A 17774-nucleotide genomic window follows, 5' to 3' on the forward strand; every position below is an offset into this window, starting at 1 on the left:
AGTGCAAAATACAGGTGCCATCTGCATTAACTCCCATAAGTTATCTTGCCAAGCCTTGCCCCTTGGGTGCATTGACTCCCCATTGTCTTATTGCTCAATGTGATAGGAGCAGATTGGAAGTTCATTCACTGCTATGTTGTTAATTCGACAACAACCTCATTTTTTTGAATTTGGTGAAGAAGAGATTTCAATCCTCTTGAATCCTAAGAATGAGGTTAATGTCAAAGTCATTACAACCATCCTCAGGTTTGATGCAGCCTTTTCCTTGGCTTTATACTTTGCTTATTTTGATTAAACCCAAGAAGCTAATACTTTTTTTTTTAATATAGCAATGTTATAGCAAATTTTCCGCAAAATATACAAAGCGTTTCATATATGCTCGATCCTCGTATTTCGGAAGTGCTTAGCAACAAAGAAGAAACCATAGAGAATGTTTGCAAGTGGTTGAAGCACATTCCTATGAATGACGCACGAGTTATTTTTACAGCATATTATGAGAAGTAAGCATCAAACCCTACTTGTTTTTTCTATTGCATTGCTAGAATTGTCTCAAACACAGTAATTATTCTTTATTGATAATGCAGCTCACATTAGAGTCTGGTAGTTGTGGACATCCTTGCGAAGAAGTGCTTCTTTGCAAACTCAATGACATCCGTCCATGGCAATGTGTTAGAGTAACTATAGACTACACTTGTTGTCACTTCTTGACATGTAGATTGATATGCAATGCACATATTCACTGTTGTTATATGTTTTGATATGCAGATCAGCTCGAAAATTAGTAGATGCTATCGACATAGTAATGCGGCAATGTGACTTGGCACAACAAATAGAGTATATAACATGTCAGGTATCACATCAAGATAATAGCCACATCTATAATTGTGGATGGAGGGTGGGCTACAATTGCTTTTTGGTACTTGGTCAAATTTTTGAGATGCAAAATGACACCACACTATCAACATATACGGATTTGCATCTCTATGCATTTATAACATGTACCATTCGAGCAATCATTGATTGCGAAATGAATGCCATCAAAGAGTCAAAGAGGATAGATGACCTCAACTCTACAAACATGGCCTCATTAAAAGAATTGGGAAGCTCTTTTAATGTTAGGGTTATGATTCAACATAGACCTCAGTATCTTGAATTTGGGGGAGAAGAGATTTCAATTCTCTCTAGAGCTTCAAATGAGGTCAATAACAACGTTATGATGGCCATTCTCAGGTTTGATACAAACTTTTTCTCTACTTGATAATTCAATATTTTGATTTAATCTAATAAGCTAATAAGCTAATATTCATTTATTTTGATTAAATCTAATAAGCTAATATTCATTTATTTGTTGGTGCAGTATAGTTATCTCACGATTTGGTAGAGTCGTACAAAATCGTGCGTATATGTTGGATTCCCTCCTTTCTCCTATACTTAGCGATAGCAGAAAGACAATAGCCGATGTTTGTAAATTATTACAGCCTTTACATTTACATGGTGTGCGAGTCCTATTTATGGCATATCATGAGATGTAAGTATCATGGCAACCTTTATTTTCATCTTGTACTGGCAACATTGTGTTAAATAATAATGGTTCTTAATTATTCGTGTAGGGAACATTGGAGTCTGGTGGTTTGGAACCTTGAAGACAACTATTGTTGGTTTGTTAACTCCATTGCAGGCTTTCATGGCTCAGTGCAAACGTAAGTATTCTATTAATCTGTTGTTACTTCTATATTATGTACCTTATGTGATAGATACACTAAGTTTTTTTAATCGAACACAAAGGACGATAAGTTTTTTTAATCGAACACAAAGGACGACTTCCGTCAAAGCAACTTCCAGGGCGCATCTCTGAAACATGGCGGGCCAAGGGAGCCGTGGCGCAATGTTCACTCGAGAATAGAAGGTCCAGTTGCGTGGCAAGTGCACCAGAATTTCTAACAGCGATGGAAGCGGCAAGGCAAGCTGACAGCTAAGGCTGGATTGCTGGTGGATGTGCAGAAGATCAGACAACTGTGGCCCCCCGCGCAGGTGATCGGGGAAGAGGATAGAGAAGCTTGGAACGCTCAGATCTTTCGCTCGGTAGACGAGAAAGCTGTGGTAGGATTCCCTGAGGACGCAGCCGAGACAGCTTCGATGGGGCTGGTCACGGGAAAAGGAAGCACCATCGATCGCAGCATCCAGGATGCTTACATCCGCGCAATCCGTCGTGCCAAGCACTTCATCTACATGGAGAATGAGTATTTTGTTGGCAGTTCGGCGTCTTGGAGCTCAAACCAGGACGCCGGAGCTCTGCAGCTGATCCCTATGGAACTGACGCTAAAGATCGTGAGCAAGATCGAGGCAGGAGAGAGGTTTGCGGTGTATGTAGTGATTCCCATGTGGCCAGAGGGAGTGCCGGAGAGTGAGACGGTGCAAGCGATTCTGTATTGGCAGAGGCTAACGATGGAGATGATGTACGTGAGGATAGCTGGAGCGCTGAAGAAGGCATGGATGAGCAAGGAAGCGAGGCCAGAAGATTACCTCAGTTTCTTCTGCTTAGTTAATGCAATCGTTGTAGGTTATGGCTGCAGTGGACGACGAATACGTGATCCTTGGATCCGCCAACTACAATCAGCGATCGATGGACGGAGAGCACGACACGGAGATAGCGGTGGGGGCGTATCAGCCAAAGCAGGTAATGCAGGGAAACGAAGGGAGAGCGCGGTGCGATGTGCACGGGTGGAGGATGTCACTATGGTATGAGCACACGGGGAAGGTGGACGAAGATTTCCTACGTCCAGAGAGCGTGAAGTGCGTAAAGAAAATGCGGAGGATATCACAAGAGCTATGGGAGAATTATGCAAGCAAGAAGGTGGTGGATCTTGAAGGGCATCTGTTGGCGTATCCCATAGTTGTATCACCGTCAACCGGAGAGCTGAGAAATCTCGAGGGCTACGTCCATTTCCCCGACACCTTAGCTCCCGTTCTCGGAACACATTTTAATCTACCCTCCATTCTTACCGTTTGATCGACATCCTCCCACCTTCATTGTCCTTTGATCATCCTCCTGATCGACTTCCTCCCACCTTCATTGTCCTTTGATCAATCTACCCTCCCCTCCATTCTTACCGTTTGATCATCTCCCCCTTCCTTCTCTCACCTTCATTGTCGTTTGATCGTCCTCCCTTCCATTTGAATAAGCAAGCTCCATGCACGCAGCTTGTGCTCCACCTTCTGCTGTCTTTTTTCAAAATATACACCCTAAAAAAGCCCTTCATGGAGAGTATTTTATTAATAAAATAAACAAAAGAGTGGCATCTTACCCTCCATTCTTGATCATCGTCGCTTGGGTAGAGAGCCCCTTATGTCCCCCTTTCTTCATGCTTTTATCTCTAGAGAGTTTTTTTTTTTTTTTTGCGAGAGAAAAACATGAAAGAAAAGAATACAAACAGAAATTGAAAAGGATATGATAGCCAACACAAGCGTCCAAAGATGATTTTCGTGTCTTTATAGTTTATGCCTATTTGCATTTCACAGATTAACAAGAATTGTGGTTGGTAGCCTTGTTATCGTCAAGTATGCTCCGGGGGTCACTATGTATAAACCCTTTATATCACATGCATTCAACGACTATTTGTAAAACCCCTTATTTGTAAAATTTCCTACAATAAAGCAATCCTTTTCCATTCAATCTGTGAATACCTACTTTATATGATACCCTTACGTATGTGAAAATAGTGTAAAAACAAAATTTAAAAAACTTCTTCTTTTGAACCCACGTGCTATACTCACACATTTATGAGTGACGCCCCTCCCCCTGAGCGAGTACATTACTACTAACTCGAAATTAAACTTGAATGCTAGCATTCTATCAAACTTTTATGAGAAAAAATGAATGGGTAAAAATAACACAAGGTCCGTTAAGACCTGATCCTCCCTGCAAATGTCAAGGGTGGTGATTTATGACTGGCTTCAGAACAACTCATAATTGATCCTCATTACAGTCTAACCTATTTTCACCTGGACTACAACTATATGATAAAAGTGTTGTCATCCTTCGATGCGCATGTAGCTTGGATTTCTTTGATCCCTCACATCGAGAACATGCATCAAAAGAAAGGAACGTTGTAAGAATTCAGGGGAGGTGGTAGGCTTACCTTCCCAGCAAGTATTAATCCAGGGAAACGGGCCCGCTATTTGGTGCTTTTATATGGTTAACACAAGTGCTATTTCCGACACACAAGAGTGGAACAGTAGAAGAGAGATAAAAAAGATAGTAAAGATGCCTTGGTACAAGAGCCTTACAAATGTAAAGAAACAAAGAGTCCTAAAAGGAAAAGGGTTGACCCGCCCTTGAAAAGGTGACTTGTATAAAAGACCAAATGGTTCACTTTGGTCTTCATTGCTGTATGCACAAATTTGGAATACAAGCTCCCTCTTCTCTTCAATAGTGTCTTTGGGTGTTCTCTTGTTTCCTTTGTAGTGCCTTTGTGTTTGCCACTCCATCCCCCTTCCCTCTCCTCTTTGCTTCTCCTTCTCCCTCCCTTCTCCCCTCTCTTCTCTGTTCTCCCCCTTCCCTCTTTCTCCCATGGAAATAGATTGCAACAATCCAGGAGCCACTTGAGTGGCACATGCAGACGGTTCGTGCCTTGCATTGCTCTCAGAAGGAGTAGCTTGGAGTGGAGGCTCCTCTGGCATTTCTTCAAGATCCCCATGACATGTGAGTCACCGTCAAGTCTACACATTTTTGGCGCCACTACCAGGGTGTTCAAGGTATGCTTTTGCTTTGTATTTTCCTTCTTTCGTAATCTACCCATTGCACATGGCTTCAAGCTTAACTTGGAGATTTGTTAGTTGAGTTTTAGGAGAGAAATGAGGAAAGATTAAGTGTGAGTTGGACAGAAAAGAGATGGAAAACTATCATTTTATGTTAATGAAAAGCATTTTTTAGTATAGGAAGCTTGTTGTTGAGGTTTGTTAGTGTTTTGAAATGATAGGAAGGTAGTTTCTCAAATTGCTAAGGAGTGTATGGTGTCAAAACTCACAAAAAACAACCAAAAATGATGAATCTTGTTGAAATCGAAATGGTTTTGAGTGTTTATAGCCACCTCTCTAAGAAATCTCTCATTTTGGACTCAAATGTTGTTTTCCTTTCTTGTGTTTTGCATTGAGTAGCTAGACTAGGTAGTTTAGCATCCCCCCATCACAAAAAACCTTGAACAAAAACTCCAAAATTGTCAAGAATCATCAAAAATCAATCGGCGACATAGCGCAGTCATGTCCCCATGGGTCGACGTCTTAGCACTATCCCCACGATCATCACCATAGCACTATCCTGTCAGTCAAACCTTCATTGACCCATGTTTGTAGCCCATATCCCCACGACCTAACTTCTGACTATCGTCTAACCCACAACCCTAATTAATGTGTGTCAGAATCAGGTATCCCTCTCGACTGACAGTCATTGACATGTGGCCTTGGCGCTATGCCCATGACCATCGCCATCATCTTATCCCAACGCCCATCACCATAGTCATAACCCGCCGATCTAGATATCCCATCAACCGGCGCCTTAAGCTTATTCCCGGGACCGTTGTCATACAGTATCCCACCGATCTAGATATCCTATCGATTAGTGTCTTAGCACTATCCTCACAACCGTTGTCATACAGTATCCCACTGATCCAGATATCTCGACGACTGCCACCTTAAGCTTACCCCTGCGACCGTTGCCATATTGCTATCCCCATGCCCGTTGCCATACCATTATCCCATTGACCTTATTGTCCCTCTGCCCATAGTCTTAGCTCATCCCCATGACCGTCAAGATACCACCTGCATCCTTTCCCGCCGACATGTGGCATTACCCATCCCTATGAATGTCGCCTTAGCACTATCCCTACAAACGTCACCATAGTCATATCCCCACGCCTGTCAGGATACCTCTAGAGTAGTCCAAAAAATACAAAATTAAAGTTTCAGCGAGAGTGTGCCCTTTTAGAGGTCTTGTACATGCACTTGCAATCTGGAAGAATTTTGTCCAAGGAGCCCCCGCTCCTGAGGACAATGCTTTGAGCTTCACTCAACCCACCTTTCACCTGGGATCGGTCCAAACCCAAAGCTCGGTTCCTAGCTCCCACATGATAGGACCTCAACAAGAGGATCCATCTGGCTATGACGAGACAAAGAGCTTCAACGAGGAGATGCAAGACCCCATGGGTCCCAGGGCTTCTGAAGCCCCCTTCACTAGTCTGGCTCCCCCCAACTCTCATGCTCCTTTTGTAGCATTTAGGTTAAGAGGTACAATCACCAACACATTTGGATGTTTAGGCCGAACAGATTCGGAAGACATGGAGAACCCCTTGGGCAGCATGTATGTGGGAAGGGAAGACCAGCAACAACCAGCGCCTGAATCACAGACAGGGACTGAAACCACCTTTCTAGACCCAAGGCCCATAGCTTTCGCACAGTGCCCTCAGTGGGAACACATGGAGGATGGAGACCCATGGATGAGGGACTTCATGGGACAAGACCCTAGCTGGAGAGATGCGAGAGGCTCCCAAGGAGGCCCCAACATATGGCTTGAGCCAGATGTCCCCCCCCCCTCACACCACATGTGCCCCCCCCACCCCCCAACATATTTCTTGAGCCACATGTGCCCCCCCCCCATATGGCTTGAGCCACATGTCCCCACCCCCCAAACATGTGGTGTGAGCCACATGTGCCCCCCCCCCCCCCCCCACACACACACACATATGGCTTGAGATGCATGTGCCTCCCACCCAAACATATAGCTTGAGCCACATGTGCCCCGCGCCCCCCCCCAACATATGGCTTGAGCCATATGTGCACCCCCCCCCCAACATATGGTTTGAGCCACATGTGCCCCCCCCCACATACGGCTTGAGCCACATGTGGTCGGGGGGTTCACCTCATAAAATTTTAGTGTACCATGTGCATTCAAAAGGAGGGATATTTTAATTTAACTTATTTTAAAATTTTAATAGGTTTACAATAACAGGAGAGGTTTTCTAATTCAATTTTACAAAGAAATCACTTAGTTCATATGTAAAGAGGGGTGTTTTTATTGGGGGGGAAATTTTAGTTGTGGAGTTTTTTAAATACCCCTTGAACGCACATGATACATAGGGTTTCTAAGTAGCGCACACCCCGAGCACATGTGCCCCCCCCCCACATGTGGCATGAGCCACATGCCCCCTCCCCCTCTCTCCGAACATATGGCTTGAGCCACATGCCCCCCCCCCAACATAAGGCTTGAGCCACATTCCCCTCCCCCCCCAGCCCAACATATGGCTTGAGCCATATGTGCCCCCCCCCCCCCCCTCCTCCCAAACAGGTGGGTTGAGCCATATGTGGCCCCACCCCCCATCCCTACCCCCAAACATGTGGCATGATACACATGTGTACCCCCCCCCCCAAAAAAAAAAGAAAAAAGAAAAGCCAGTTCTTCCTAATGTTCCCAATCAACAGGAAATGCAGGCATTTAAAGGATGGCATGAGAGAGCCAAGAAAGTTATGTACTGGCTGTCTATCAATATTTCAGATTCTATGATTGTGCATATTCAGGATGCAAGTACGCCAAATGAGGCATGGGATACTTTGGCAAAAATGTACAGCACAAATACGCAAGAGCCCAAGAAAATGCAGCTCAAGCAGGAGTTGCACAATGTGTAGACAGAAAATATGAGCATCAATGACTACCACATGAAGGTGAAGAAAATCGCAGATACACTTGCTTACATTGGGTCACCAGTGGAAGGTGATGATTTAGTTTCTGTGACCTTGAATGGTCTAGAAAAGGATTATGCATAGTTTCCGACATCCATTGCCGTCCGTGAAAAATTTCCTGATTTTGAGGAGTTGTTTGCTCTTCTAATTTCTGAAGAGCAGAGAAATGGTGGTGCATCTTCTTCAGGAGGAACTTCAAAATAAATTGTCTTCTACTCAAATGCTGGAAGAGGTAGAGGTAGAGGTAGAGCAGGCCGATCTGGAGGCCATGGTAGAAATCAGAATATGCAGCAAACTCAAGAAAACCAATCCTATGGAGGAGGACGTGGTAACTCTAGAGGCAGGGGGAGCCAAAGAGGTCGTGGTGGATGGCAGAGAGGCCAAAATGTAAACAGCAATGTTGAATGCTACTACTGTGGTAAAATGGGTCATATGGCTAAATACTCCTATAAAAAGCAGAATGACATCATGAATGGAAAATTGCAGCAAGGGAATTATGCATCTTCTAGTAGACATGGTGATGACAGAAATGAGCATCTGTTTATGGTGCAACACATGACCAATTCAGTGACAAGTGTAGAAGAAAGCAATGATGTGTGGTATGTTGACTTAGGTGCGTCAAACCACATGATAGGTCATGCAGAATGGATGCAGGATGCAAGGAAAATGGAAAGACCAAGATTTGTGGATACTGGTGATGATACTACACATCCTATTGTGCAGATTGGTAAAATTCCTTTGTCTATGCAGGATGGGAAAAAGAAATACATGTTTGATGTATTTCATGTCCCGAATATCACCAAGAACCTGGTTTCTGTTGGTCAAATGGTTGAGTAGGGCTTGCAGGTCAGATTTAATCCTCATGGATGCTTTGTTGAGGATATGAAAAATAACGGTCGCTTGATAGCAAAAGGAATAAAGAAGGGCAGGATGTTTACGTTGGATGCGGACATGCCTAAATTGAGTGCAGCAATGTTTGCACATGGGACCGGTGTAGTTGCAGATATTGATATCTGGCATAAACGCATTGGTCATGTTAATGTACAGCGACTTAAATCAATGCAGGCCCAAAATATTATTGGAGGATTGCCTAAATTCAAGGTTGCAGAAATGCATAAGGTATGTGAAGCCTGTAAATTTGGAAAACAGGCAAGGAAGCCATTTCCTAAACATGTTCAAGAGAGTAAGAAGCCATTGGAATTAATCCACTCTGATGTGTGGACTACTAAAGCTGCATCTATTGGAGGCTGTCATTATTTTGTCACTTTTATTGATGACTACAGCAAAAAAGTTTGGGTGTATTTTATGAAAAAGAAAAGTGAAGTGTTTGGGCATTTCAAAGCTTTAAAGCTATGGTTGAAAAAGAAACAGGCCTACAAATAAAATGCCTAAGGTCAGATGGAGGGAGAGAGTACCTCTCAAATGAGTTTGCAAGGTTCCTGCAGGAGAATGGCATAAAGTAGCAATATTCATGCAGTCATACCCCATAGCAAAATGGACTTGCAGAAAGGAATAACAGGCATATTGGAGAGGTATCTCGGGCCATGCTAAATGAAAAAGACCTACCAGATAATTATTGGGCTCAAGCAGTTGCTACAGCAGTTTACATAATGAACAGGACTCCCACTGCAGCAATACATGGCGTGACACCAGAGGAGATGTATACTTGTAGGAAACCAGATATTTCTCATTTGAAAATTTTTGGTTGCATTGCCTATCTGCATGTGCTAGATGAGTTGAGGTCCAAGTTGGATCCAAAAGCTGAGAAGTGCATATTTATTGGTTATTCTCTGTAGCAGAAAGGGTATAGATGCTATAACCCTTCTACTCATAAGTTTACAGTGAGCAGAGATGTTGTTTTTTATGAGATGAGCAACTGGTATAAACCAGTAAATGTGATTGATGATGTAGATGCACAAAATGGTAATGCTGCACAGAATTCACAGCAGCAATCACAAAATATTAGTGGACCTGTAGTGTCCTCTAGTAGTGGTTCACATACTTTGCCATGGACAGGCAGATTGAGATCAGGAGAATCTCCTCAAAGCAATGCAGATAGTGGTATGCAGGTATCACGAAAAGGAAAAGAGAAGGTAGATCAGCCCATGTTTGATGTGAATGCACGTCATTCTTATGTAGATGGTGAATCCAGTGGCTCAAATTAGAGCATTGATGATGAGTTGGGTATTCCTTCTGTTGTTACACCTAGAGTAAGGAAGACCAGGGATGTTTTGAGAGCACTTGGAAGTGAGCCTATTTTGTGCAGGTCTACCAGAGCTAGGTATCCTGTGGATAGGCTGAAATATGATGGATTTATAGCCATTCACTATGCCTATATGGTCAAAGTGAGACAGGAACCAAAACTCACTTCTTTCGAGCAAGCCATGGGAAAAGAAAAATGGGAGAAAGCCGTGGATGAAGAAATGGATACCTTGGAAGCAAATCTACATCGGAATTGGTGCCTTTGCCTAAAGACAAGAATGCAATTGGCTGTAAGTGGGTTTATAAGGTGAAGCACCATGCAGATGGTTCTGTGAATAGATACAAGGCAAGATTAGTTGTCAAGGGGTATGCACAGACATATGGCATTGATTATGAAGAAACATTCAGTCCGATTGCAAGGATGGCAACCGTAAGAGCAGCCATTGCTATGGCTGCATCAAAGGGATGTTCTTTACATCAGATGGATGTAAAGAATGCCTTCTTGCATGGTGATTTGCAAGAAGAGGTCCTTATGGAGCAGACACCAGGTTATGTTCATGCTGTTCATCCTGAGTTTGTTTGTAGGTTGAAGAAAGCCTTGTATGGCTTGAAGCAAGCACCTAGAGCATGGTCTGACAAGATAGGATAGTATCTTGTCACTATTGGCTTTCAGATTTCCAAGGCAGATTTCTCACTTTATGTGAGAAAAACAGAGAAAGGTATTATGCTGCTTGTCATTTATGTTGATGATTTGATCATCATGACAGGCAATAGTGATGAAGATATCCTTCATGTGAAAATGCTATTGAAGCACAAGTTTGCGATGAAGGATTTGGGAGAGCTGCGTTATTTCCTGGGCATTGAGGTGAATAGATCACCAAGTGGGATACGGCTCTTGCAGAGGCAGTATGGATTGGACATGCTGCCCAAATATGGGATGACAGGCTGTAAGCCTATTTCAGCTCCTTTGGAGCAGAATGTGAAGCTGAGCGTAGATGCAGGTGAGCTTCTGGAAGACCCTACTATGTACAGACGCATAGTAGGAAGTTTGATTTATATGACTATTACCAGGCCAGATTTGAGCTATGATGTTGGATTAGTAAGTCAATTTGTGCAGGCTCTAAGGAAACCATATTTGGATGCGGCTAGATGCATACTTAGGTATGTGAAGTCCACATTGCAGTATGGACTATTTTATGATACTGGGGTTTAGATACAATTGCATGAATACACTGATGCTGATTGGGCTAGTAGTATTTTTGATAGATGATCTACCAGTGGATATGTGTTCTCTTTTGGGAGTGCTGCAGTCACTTGAAGCAGCAAGAAACAGCCTACAGTTGCCTTGTTGAGCACAGAGGCTGAGTACAGGGGTGCAGCAATGGTTGCATGTGACGTAGCTTGGTTGCATAAGCTACTTTATGATATGCATCAGTCTACAGATGGGCCAGTTGTCATTTATTGTGACAACATAAGCAATATACACTTGGCAAATAACTGAGTCTATCATGCTAGAACAAAGCACATTGAGGTGCATTATCACTATGTGCAGGAGAAGGTTTTACTAGGTCTTATTAATCTAGTTTATGTCAGCACAGAGGATCAGGTAGCTGACATATTCACGAAGGCATTGGGCGCAGAGAAGCTGCGCAAGTTCAGAGACCTGCTTGGTGTGCAGGAATTGGGATTGAGCTCGAGGGGGAGTGTTGAGATATCGAGCTCCACTCGTGATATGCCAGGGTGACCATTGTGCATTTATGTCACCGACTTGTTAGCTGCAGATGCGGTTGGTACACCGCCCATGAATAATAGCTGGATGACAGCTATCCTTATGTACTCTAGTTCGTGGCTCAGTTAGTATGCCACCTTAGTTAGCTGAGTTTGCTTTGAGACCCACATATAGGGTTCTTCTATTTCATTGTACTAGAGTTCTTTTGGCTTTCACAACTAAGAAGAGGAAAACAGTTTTCAGCCTCTTCGATCCATGTTTTTTGTTCTGTGCGAAGTAAAATATTTATATATAATGTTTAGTTTTTTTTCCATAAAAAATTTAAATATATATGTAATATATATATACATAAATGTATATTAGGAATGATTATGAAAATCTGAATTCAAATTGATTTTTAGAATTTTTGTTTTGTAACCATATACTGGATAAGAAAAATCTACATTTTTATAGAGTTTATGCAAGATATAAGTTCAAATCATCAATTTTGGATTGAATACAAATATTCTTTGGGTTACATAATTGTTGTAGAGGTATCCTTTAGTGTTGAAAACCAACTAAAGGTACATATTTTTGCCCATTGTTCTTTTTTAATATGTTGACTCTTCATTTTACTCCAATATGAATCTTTTTCCAACGAAGCTTCATGAGGTAATTTCCATATGTTTAATGAAGGAGTCCAACTTGTCTTACTTACACATCTCTTTCCTTTATAAAGTAACATCTTCCTGTTCATAAGGATAATTTTTAATAATCCATATATGAATGAAATAATAATCTAAATCTTAAATTTCTTGGGTATTATTTTAAATCTAGCAATCACATTGGATCTATTTGGTGTTTTGGTGTTGTATGTGTGTGTTTGTCTCTTTAACTAATCTTAAAGAAATTGTTTGTGTTTTTATAATTTATATATATATATATATATAGTTATTTCTTTTCATCATTATTAAAATTTTTTAATCTCTTAGTATAGATATGTATATATACATGGCACCCAAGTTGTTTTATTAAGAAAATATAATATAATCATAAACCTTTTTTATAAAAATGAAAAAAACTACATTTTACCTAATAAATGAATTACAAGAAGGCAAACATTATTTATGTTTAAAAATATTTCTTTTACTACATTTCATTATTTTGAAACGCAATGTATATATATATTTAAAAAGATACATTTATAAAAGAGAGAGAGAGAGAGAGAGAGAGAGAGAGAGAGAGAGAGAGGTAGGGTCTAGGGTAAACCTTGGACCCTAGGTGAGAAAAACTGGATTATTAAAAATGTGTTTTTGCAAAGATGTTGTAATCCACGATGATCGAATTGATTATTATGATCAATCTATTTCGTGCTCCTATGTAGGTGGATTGAGCTCAAATTTGAGAAATTTAAGGTGTAGCTTCTGGTTCACCAAAGCTTTCTCAAGGTTCCTGGAGTCAAGAAAGAGGAGCTTTATAATTGCATTATGAACCACCTGTGAGCCACAAGAACCTCAATAGGTGTCCATTGCCTTGCCGATACACTCGCTCCTCATTGAAGCTAGAGTAAATATGCATTGTGTCCTATTGTTTGCACTACTCTACTTGAGGCTCTGTTCACGGTTCTACCTAAGTAGGGCTCTTTGAATCTGTTTCATATGAAAATAGTTCCTTTGAGTCTTCAACGGGCACTGTCGTCTATCATGGTACCATTAAGGACATCCTTTCCTAGATATGGCCTTGCAAGTACATTATGTGAAGTTTCCAAGTTCATGTTCCTACATAGCATCTCATCTCAATTGCCCTCCCCTCCTTCACCATCTGCAAACCATTTCGCTATATGTTTCCTTGTTTTCTCAGTCCCAACATTGTCTTTTTGAAGAGTGGAACTCGTTTTCTTCTCAGTGCTATCTTCTTGTATCCCACATATAGTCCTGTTAACATCCATAGGGTACAATCACAGAATGTAGGGTAATGAGTGATTAGAGGTGATTAGGCTTCATGATTTACTTCAACGGTTGCAGCCATGGAAGGAGTATAGTGCAAGCTTCATGGGGTTTGAACCACAACTAACTCAAGTGGTTACAGGCCTCAAGGGGTTTGAGCCCCAAATACCCCAAGCGGTTATAGTAGGCTCAAGCCACAAATTGCCAAAACTAATTCAAGCAGTTACATGCCTTAGGGGGTTTTAGCCCCAAATAACCCAAGTAGTTAATTATAGGCCCAAGCTGCAAATTGCCACAAATAACTCAAGCGGTTATAGGCCTCAGGGGGTTTGAGCCACAAATAGCTTAGGCCTTGGAGGTGCGAGGCTAACACAAGCGCTTTTTGGTGCTCTTATATGGTTAACACAAGTGCTATTTCCGACACACATGAGTGGAACAGTAGAAGAGATGAAGGATAGCAAAGATGCCTTGGTACCCTACGAGCCCAAGAGCCTTATAAATGTAAAGAAAGAGAGAGTGCTTAGGCTTCATGATTTATTTCAATGATTATAGTAGCCCTGGAAGGAGTACAGTGCAAGCTTCATGGGGTTTAAGAGGCAACTAACTCAAGCGGTTACAGGCTTCAAGGGGTTTGAGCCCCAAATAACCCAAGCAATTACATGCGCAAGCCACAAATTGCCACAAATAATTCAAGTGGTTACAAGCCTCAGGGGGTTTGAGCCCCAAATAACCCAAGCAATTACAAGATCAAGCCACTATTTACCACAAATAACTCAAGTGTTTATAGGCCTCAGGGGGTTTGAGCCCCAAATAGCCTAGGCCTTGGAGGCACAAGGCTAACACAAGCGCTATTTGGTGCTTTTATATGGTTAACACAAGTGCTATTTCCGACACACAAGAGTGGAACAGTAGAAGAGAGATAAAAAAGATAGTAAAGATGGCTTGGTACCCTACGGGCCCAAGAGCCTTACAAATGTAAAGAAACAGAGAGTCCTTAAAGGAAAAGGGTTGGCCTACCCTTCAAAAGGTGACTTGTATAAAAGACCAAATGATTCACTTTGGTCTTCATTGCTGTATGCACAAATTTGGAATACAAGCTCCCTCTTCTCTTCAATAGTGTCTTTGGGTGTTCTCTTGTTTCCTTTGTAGTGCCTTTGTGTTTGCCACTCCATCCCCCTTCCCTCTCCTCTTTGCTTCTCCTTCTCCCTCCTTTCTCCCCTCTCTTCTCTGTTCTCCCCCTTCCCTCTTTCTCCCATGGAAATAGATTGCAACAATCGAGGAGCCACTTGAGTGGCACATGCAAACGGTTCGTGCCTTGCATTGCTCTCAGAAGGAGTAGCTTGGAGTGGAGGCTCCTCCGGCATTTCTTCAAGATCCCCACGACATGTGAGTCACCATTAAGACTACACATTTTTTGTGCCACTACTGGGGTGTTCAAGGTATGCTTTTGCTTTGTATTTTCCTTCTTTCGTAATCTACCCATTGCACATGGCTTCAAGCTTAACTTGGAGATTTGTTAGTTGAGTTTTAGGAGAGGAATGAGGAAAGATTAAGTGTGAGTTGGATGGAAAAGAGATGGAAAACTATCATTTTATGTTAATGAAAAGCATTTTTTAGTATAGGAAGCTTGTTGTTGAGGTTTGTTAGTGTTTTGAAATGATAGGAAGGTAGTTTCTCAGATTGCTATGGAGTGTATGGTGTCAAAACTCACAAAAAATAACCAAGAATAATGAATCTTGCTGAAATCGAAATGGTTTTGAGTGTTTACAGCCACCTCTCTAAGAAGTCTCTCATTTTGGACTCAAATGTTGTTTTCCTTTCTTGTGTTTTGCATTGAGTAGCTAGACTAGGTAGTTTAGCATCCCCCCATCACAAAAAACCTTGAACAAAAACTCCAAAACTGTCAAGAATCATCAAAAATCAGTCGGCGACATAGCGCAGTCATGTCCCCATGGGTCGACGTCTTAGCGCTATCCCCACGACCATCACCATAGCACTATCCTATCAGTCAAACCTTCATTGACCCATGTTTGTAGCCCGTATCCCCACGACCTAACTTCTAACTATCGTCTAACCCACAACCCTAATTAATGTGTGTCAGAATTAGGTATCCCTCCCGACTGACAATCGTTCACATGTGGCCTTGGCGCTATGCCCATGATTGTCGCCATCATCTTATCCCCACGCCCATCGCCATAGTCAAAATGCGCCGATCTAGATATCCCACCAACCGGTGCCTTAAGCTTACCCTCGGGACTGTTGTCATACAATATCCCACCGATCTAGATATCCTGTTTATTAGCATCTTAGCACTATCCTCGCAACCGTTGTCATACAGTATCCCACCAATCTAGATATCCCGACGACTGGCACCTTAAGCTTACCCCCACGACCGTTGCCATATTGCTATCCCCATGCCCATTGCCATACCATTATCCCATTGACCTTATTGTCCCTCTGCCCGTAGTCTTAGCTCATCCCCACGATCGTCAGGATACCACCTGCATCCTTTCCTGCTGACACGTGGCATTACCCATCCCTATGAACGTCGCCTTAGCGCTATCCCTATAAACGTCACCATAGTCATATCCCCACGCCTGTCAGGATACCTTTGGAGTAGTCCAAAAAATACAGAATTAAAGTTTCAGCGAGAGTGTGCCCTTTTAGAGGTCTTATACATGCACTTGTGATCTGGAAGAATTTTGTCCAAGGAGCCCCCGCTCCTGAGGACAATGCTTTGAGCTTCACTCAACCCACCTTTCACCTGGGATCGGTCCAAACCAAAAGCTCGGTTCCTAGCTCCCACATAATAGGACCCCGACAAGAGGATCCATCTAGCTATGACGAGACAAAGAGCTTCAACGAGGAGATGCAAGACCCCATGGGTCCAAGGGCTTCTGAAGCCCCCTTCACTAGTCTGGCTCCCCCCAACTCTCCTGCTCCTTTTGTAGCATTTAGGTTAAGAGGTACAATCACCAACACATTTGGATGTTTAGGCCAAATAGATTCGGCAGACATGGAGAACCCCTTGGGCAGCATGTATGTGGGAAGGGAAGTCTAGCAACAACCAGCACCTGAATCACAGACAGGGACTGAAACCACATTTTTGGACCCAAGGCCCATAGCTTTCGCAAGGTGCCCTCAGTGGGAAGACATGGAGGATGAAGACCCATGGATGAGGGACTTCATGGGACAAGACCCTAGCCAAAGAGATGCGAGAGGCTCCCAAGGAGGGGTGTCTTATGAAATACCAACCTTTTAGGTAACCCCAACCTTCATCGGCTATGTGGCACCACAAGTTCCATCCTATCGCCCAATGCTGAGGCCTTGGCGCATCCACCCCAATGCCGGTATTAGCAACTCAATGGATGCCACTAGTAGGGCCAAGCTTAAGGCCACCCCTACGTCTCGTTAGGCCCATAATGGCACTGCCTCCACCAACATCCCAAACAAAGATATCAAATGAGGTGTTGTGCATACTGGTGAATGCACTAGGAAGGGGGGCCCCACCATCCCTGCTTGCACCGGTGTTTCCAACATGGATCACGAATCCCTCAAGGAGTTGATCCATAGCCATCTCCAACTTGATGACCAAATTCCTTGGAGAAGGAGACACGGTCTCCCACATGGAGTGATTTGAGTAGATATATGAAGCCTTTGGAGCTCTTAGAGATCTAGAAATGGCTAATGCATTTGGTCTCAGAGCGAACTTTTTGCTACCTTGTCATCTAGACTGAGACCAAATGCATTAGCCATTTCTAGATCTCTAAGATCCATTTCTAGATCTCTAGCCATTAGCCATTTCTATATATGATTTGATATCTATTATAAAAGTTTTTAAAAAACAACTCAAAAAATGCAAAAAATTTCAAAGTTAAAATTTTTTTTCAAACATGTGGCTGGAACCATATGTGCCCCCCCACTCCCAAATTGGGAGTGGGTCAGCCGCATGTCCCCCCGCCCCCCCCAACATGTGGCATGAGCCTGCCCCCCCCCCCCCACATATGGCTTGAGCCACATGTGCCCCCCCCCCAAAATGTGGCGTGAGCCACATGTGCCCCCTCCCCAACACATGCTTGAGCCACATGTTGGAAACACATGGCTTGAGCCACATGTGCCCCCCCATGTGGAGTGAGTGACATGTGCCCCCCCCCACCCCACCCCCAACATATGGCTTGAGCCAGATG

The 17774-nt window shown here is 42.8% G+C and overlaps 1 pseudogene; it reads left to right on the plus strand.

Moving 5' to 3' along the window:
* The window catches only part of LOC147889674 (phospholipase D alpha 1 pseudogene), a 31252-nt pseudogene extending 28242 nt beyond the window's left edge, over positions 1-3010 (plus strand).
* Positions 3011-17774: the final 14764 nt, after the last annotated feature.

The sequence above is a fragment of the Dipteris shenzhenensis genome, chromosome 20, assembly GCF_047967505.1.
Source record: "Dipteris shenzhenensis isolate YYH24624 ecotype China chromosome 20, Dip_SZ_1.0, whole genome shotgun sequence".
NCBI classification, from domain to species: domain Eukaryota; kingdom Viridiplantae; phylum Streptophyta; class Polypodiopsida; order Gleicheniales; family Dipteridaceae; genus Dipteris; species Dipteris shenzhenensis.